Below are 6,210 nucleotides of genomic sequence, written 5' to 3' on the forward strand. Positions count from 1 at the left end.
AAAAAAATTTAAATGAAGTCTTTTACTTCTCTTTCACATCTATTCTCTATTCTATCTTTTAGGTATCTCTGCTGAGGAAGCTAATTTTAGAGAGACAATGTATACAAAATACTTGGCACAAAGGCCAACCTAGGAAATGCTCCAGGAATATAACTACAGGCACTCCTAATTACTGAATGTAAGCTACTTCTGAAAACAAGTGGGAAGGCAAATGTGTTTGCAGCAAAAGCAAATATTTAATTATGCTAAATGAGAATAATAATAATGCATCCTTAGTACATCTAAAAACCCCAACCACTTCTTCTAAATATCATTAAAACATTCTTAAACATCTACATAAAAACCTACTAAGGATTAATGCATTATAAAAAACACATAATACTTGCTTACTTAACACTTAATGAACACATTAGTGAATGTGTTGGTGTGCAGCGCAGACAGTATCAGGTACATAATGCATTTTCATTCTAAACTGTGATTAATAGCTGTCTTAATGTAAATAAATAAGATAATATGTAAAAATACATATTGAATGCAATTAACAAAATAAAATAAGCAAATGAGGCCATTTTTTAAAAAATGGTTACTTTCCAGAGTGAGGTTTAGTGATCTGGGAGACGTTTTCACTTAATGCATAATACCTTCAAACCAGACAAACACAAAGTGAAGTGAAGTGAAGTCGCTCAGTCGTGTCCGACTCTTTGTGAACCCATGGACACTAGGCTCCTCCGACCATAGGATTTTCTAGGCAAGAGTACTGGAGTGGGTTGCCATTTCCTTCTCCAGGGAATCTTCCTGACCCAGGGATTGAACCCAGGTCTCCCACATTGTAGACAGACGCTTTACCACCTGAGCCACTGGGGAATGCCAGACAAACACAAAGTGCTCTCCTATTCAGAGAATATCTGAGATGTGAATGCAACATATTCTGCATGCTCTTGTACACTCTCTGGAAATTATATGGAGATTCATTATAACAGATTCAAACACTAAATTGAGGGTAAATGCTTTTAAAAGTTGCTATTCCTATAGTAGTATTATGTGGACCTATGGTATAAGTTGAGAATACTATTGTCATGGGATGTGAGCCAAGATGAACAGTGGTTCTCAACTGGGAGTGAATTTGTCTTGGCAATGTCTAGGGATATTTTTGGTGGTCACAAAATATGTGATCCAGGATGGTCCATAATAAAAAGGTCAAGGATGCTGCTAAATATCCTGCAATGCACAGAACAGACTCCCACAACAAAAATAATCCAGCCCAAAATGTCAATTAGTGCTGAGGTTGAGAAACCCTAAAGGAGGGAAGAATGAAATCAAACCAATATGTCAGAGGAAACCTCAGTTGGAACAAAGCACAGATTGAATATTCAAAATCAGAAGTTGGAATGAACTGATGTCATTAGCTTGGGAAACTGTAAAGTGGATCTTTTCACCAACAATTCTAATAAATACTAGAAAGGGAGATATTATGGGAAGGAACTATGTGGAAAAATATTTAGTTTTACCATGTCACACTTCAGGTATGGATGGAACATCCAAATGTATGAAGTAATTTTAATGACTGTAGGAGTTTTGTCTAAATTTTCTGATAAATTTTTAGAAAAGCATTGATATATTCTTCAAGTTACAAGTCAACTAACACATTTGAGCTCTATCTCTCTGCCATATATCATATATTTTTCACATGCAATGTTGCTTAATCTTTAAAGAATTATTGGAGAATGATATTACTACCCCATTTTATGGACGAGAGAAATCAGGCTTAGAAATGTTAAGTGAATAAGGTCATACATCCACTAAATCATGGTACTAGCATTGAAATCAATGTCTTTAACCCTAAGTTCTGGGCTTTTGGCTAAAATAAAATAATACTCATGTATGCTCCAGTTATTTCAGACAATCCCCTACAAACATATCTTTACTGAGCTTTAAAACTAACTTCCCTCAGTGAAACACACACACACTTTTTAATTTTCTTATGTCAATGTAGAAGTTTGGAAAACATAAAAAATAAGTCAAGAATATAAAAATTATCATGAATTCCACCACCAGAAATAACTACTACTAAATAACTTTTAGCTAATAATTTACATTTTTACTTTTTCTTTTGCTGTTTCGCCTGCTGGTGGTTTTGCTGATGTACAATGATATTTCTAAAATGAACTATGAAGAATTAGAAAGAGGAGATGAAGGGAAAGATGGTACACAAGCTAGAGAATTAGCTCTCAGACTCATAAAAAAGAAAATGGGGTGAGGTCGGGGGTAGGGAGAGGGTAATTTCCAGAACCTCTTTTTGCCCAAGGAGTGCTAGGAACTTAATAAATCTTAGTTCATCTGTCAGCTCTATGCTCTGCTAATGACAAGATTAAATTGAAGCTACACTCTCCTGAGTGCTTATCATTTGCAAATGCAGTACAAAGAGCTTTACTCACATTATCTCATCTTATCCCTGCAGCAACCTTGAGTAGGATATTATTATTTCCAACTTAGAGAAGGAACTTAGGCTTAAAGAGGTTTTAACAACTTGCCGGGTTCCACATCTGGTTAATGGAGAAGTGAGGCTTCAAAAGCAAATCTGTCTGGCCATGGAGGCAGGATTCTTCTCTTTGCAAGGCTGCCTCCTCCTTCTAAAGAAAATCAGGTGTGGAATGCAGAGAATTCAGGAAAGTGATGGCAGAGCTGAAGGGATCTCTGACAGAATATTTTTTCATGGTTATTAGCTCTGACTTCCTTTTCTTTTCTAGTTGCAGGAGTGGGTTGATATTTGGCCTCTGAAATATGGTCCTAAAGCTTGAGTCACTAGATGCTTTATATTTGATTCCATTGGGAAAACAGTGTGATAAGGAATACACATGAGAATATGACTATCTGCCTGACACAAACAGGCTTTAGATAGTGTGCTGAAGGACCAGAAGAAGGAAACTCCAACTGAAGATCATTTTTTCTGGAGCCACTGTAATAAAAAGCTGAGCCAGACCTCTACTGAAGTTTATATCACTTTTTTTTTTTTTAAGTAACAATCATCAAAAATAAAAAGGTTAAAATAAAAAAAAATAAAGAAAAAAAATAAAGAAAAGCCAAATTTCAACAGATGTTAGCTGATTGAAATTACTATTCCCAACTACCTTTCTAAAAATCAGACTTCTGCTCTTGAATAAAAATAAGAATATCAGAGTTTAAAATTGTGTGGCTACAAATGATCACATTTTGGTTCAAATACAAAATAAATACATTCTGTTGGTTTTGACAAACTGTTTGGAAAACATAGTCTTTGGCTTTGACTAATGGGTTGTAGGATGGAGCTGTTGTGGAAAAGTAAATCACAGTTTAGGTGTATTTTCCCAGCTAGTCCTCTGACTTAGGAATATGCTGCTTATCTGTGGAAACATGCTCTCCCAGAAAAGTGCCATGCAAATCACTGGTTTTACATGAAGGCCTATATTAGTCTAGTCACTCACAGACATCTTTAAACGTAATTGTTGGGTAATAGTCTATGTTTATTTTTATGATAAATGTTTCAGAGCTACTGTTCTCTGGGGTTTTTCACATTAAAGGAAGATAGTTATCTCATTGGAATTTTAACCACACTACAATTAAAATGAAATGCAATCAATAAAATATTAATGCAGGTATGTTTGCAGATCAATTACTTAATGTCGAGGTCGATATCTATCATTCTTTAGCTTTCTGAAGGTCAATATATAGCAGAGTCAATGACTTAACCGGCAAATCAGAGACATAATATCTGTCTAATTGTAGGTCTATGATTAATTCCTTAATACAGTGAATGACTTGATGAGAGTTTGTGCTGCCTATTCTTGTTAAAACTTTCTGCCAGACTGGGTTCTCCTTTAAAGTCTTAGATTATTAAACAATATTTTTAATGCTAGATATCAATACAGAATCATCAGATGTTAAACTAAAAAATAGCTGTCACGACCCCTTCTTACCCTTTCCTTTAGAGAAAGGAACACTGAAAATCAGTGAAGACAACTGAGTCGCTCAACATCACACACTTAGTCATGGAACCCAGATGTGGTTCCCAGGCCTTTGAGCTCCAAAACACCGAGCTACTGAATTTCAAGATCCCACCCCAGGGTTTGGTTTTGCAGATACTGTGGGTAATTTGCCTTGGCACTTGTGGGCCTCGCATGTGTTCGTTGTTTTCTAAGCACAGTGAAGTAGAAACTAAGCAGGTGAAGGAATAAGGAAGCAGCAGAAGCTTGCACTAACTGAAAACGCAATCTCACAGTGACAGGTGCCACGGGGACTTTTTGAGGCTGTTATTGGTGAGGGCGATTTACCTCTCACTCACTCAGAAGTATCTGAAGTGACTAGCACCAACTTTAATCTTATGAAAAGTATCACCTCCGAGTCCCAGGCAGATGGATGGAACTCTTTGGGGTGCCTGCCAAGTAAAATGGGCTATTGAAAAATACTGATATCTCAATTGTCAGTATGGTGTTTTATGTTAACAGTAGAAGTAAAAAACTACAATGAACCTCCCCGCTCATTTCCATTGCCACTTTCTATGTGAGTCAGCTTTAATTGCTCATGTTGGATAACATGCTTGTGTAACCCTAGCAGCACTCTACAAATGAAAGTGTAAAGTTTTTGAACTGAGGTAGTTATTCTGTCTGTACAAGCTTACAGGTGGCTCAGTGGTAAAGAATCTGCCTGCCAAAGTAGGAGCTATAGGAGACGTAGGATCAATCCCTGGGTTGGGAAGTTCCCCTGGAGAAAGAAATGGCAACCCACTCCAGTATTCTTGCCTGGAAAATTCCATGGAGAGAGGAGCCTGGCAGGCTACAGTCCAAGGGGTCACAAAGAGTTGGACACAAATAAGTACACACGTATAAGCATATATCCAAAAACAAACACACACAAAAATTATAAATGGAAATAGCCATTCATTTCAGTTTTAAAGACATTCACTTTCATTATGTAAATGGTCACTGGGCAGTTAGAACACATTAAAGATGCTTCAGTAAGTTTTGCAGTATTATCAAACTGCATCAGTTTTCTACCAAAATACAGCTATTTTGTTAAACTGATCACAGCATTTGCCTTTCAGTGTTACCAAAAATAGTTTGACCAATTTAATGACATTTTCCAATTTGATTGTTAGATAAAGATCTTTTGCAACAACTAAATCAAGTTGACCACTTCTTATTCACACTTCCTCATTACCTTTTCGTGTCTGAACAAGTTACTCAGAGTCATGGAATAGAGAAAAGTCAGCTCTTCCTACAAAATGTTTGCATCTTAGCTTTTCAAAGCACCGGAAGAGGAATGTACCTCTGTGTCTTTTGTGTGTCTGTAAACTAAAATTATGGATTTGCAGTATAATAAATTGTTAAAGCTGGCAGAAGTCTTGGACAACATACAACCCAGTGTTTCCCAGGTGGAGGGAAGTATAGCATTAGTATGTACAAGATAATTTTAGGAGGCATATCAATATTGGATGATACAATGAGAAAATGCACTACATTTCAGGTTTTTTAAGACTTTCTAATTATATCAAGAAGAAAGTCTAAGACTGGTGCTGACAAAGAACTATCTAACAGTTTTTCCTTCCTTTTTAAGAAATAGAAGGCAAGCTTCAGGCTCAGTCTCCAGCAGACAGCTATGTGGAGCTAGAACTTAAAAATACTGTGTAGTTTTCATTAAATTAATTTTTCCAGGTCATCATCTATTCATGGCATAGAAACAAAGCTTCCTTTCAAAACACATTTATCTAAGTTTAAGATAAAATAAGTTAAAGATAACATCTAAGTTAAAATTACTGCAGTGATATTTACACAGTAGCCCAAATATTAAATAAAGGCTGGAGTCACTTATATGGCAAAAATCATGATGCTTCTGTTGGGGCTGGAGACCAACTCACTCACAGGACAGGTGGGAGATCCAAAGCTTTGAGGGGGCAGAAAATCCCAAAGTCAGGAGTGCAGTCTACAGGCTACTCCACAAGTGATTGTTGCTGCTGCTGTTCAGTTGCCAAGTCTTGTCCGACTCTGCGACCCAGTGGATTGCAGCACGTCAGGCTCCTCTGTCCTCTAGTATCTCCAGGAGTTTGTTCAAATTCACATCTATTGAGTTGGTGATGCTATCTAACCATCTCATCCTCTGCCACTCCCTTCTCCCTTTGCCTTCAGTCTTTCCCCAAATCAGGGTCTTTTTCAATGAGTCAGCTCTTCCACCAAGTGA

This window comes from Bubalus kerabau, chromosome 1 (genome assembly GCF_029407905.1).
Source record: "Bubalus kerabau isolate K-KA32 ecotype Philippines breed swamp buffalo chromosome 1, PCC_UOA_SB_1v2, whole genome shotgun sequence".
NCBI lineage: Eukaryota > Metazoa > Chordata > Mammalia > Artiodactyla > Bovidae > Bubalus > Bubalus kerabau.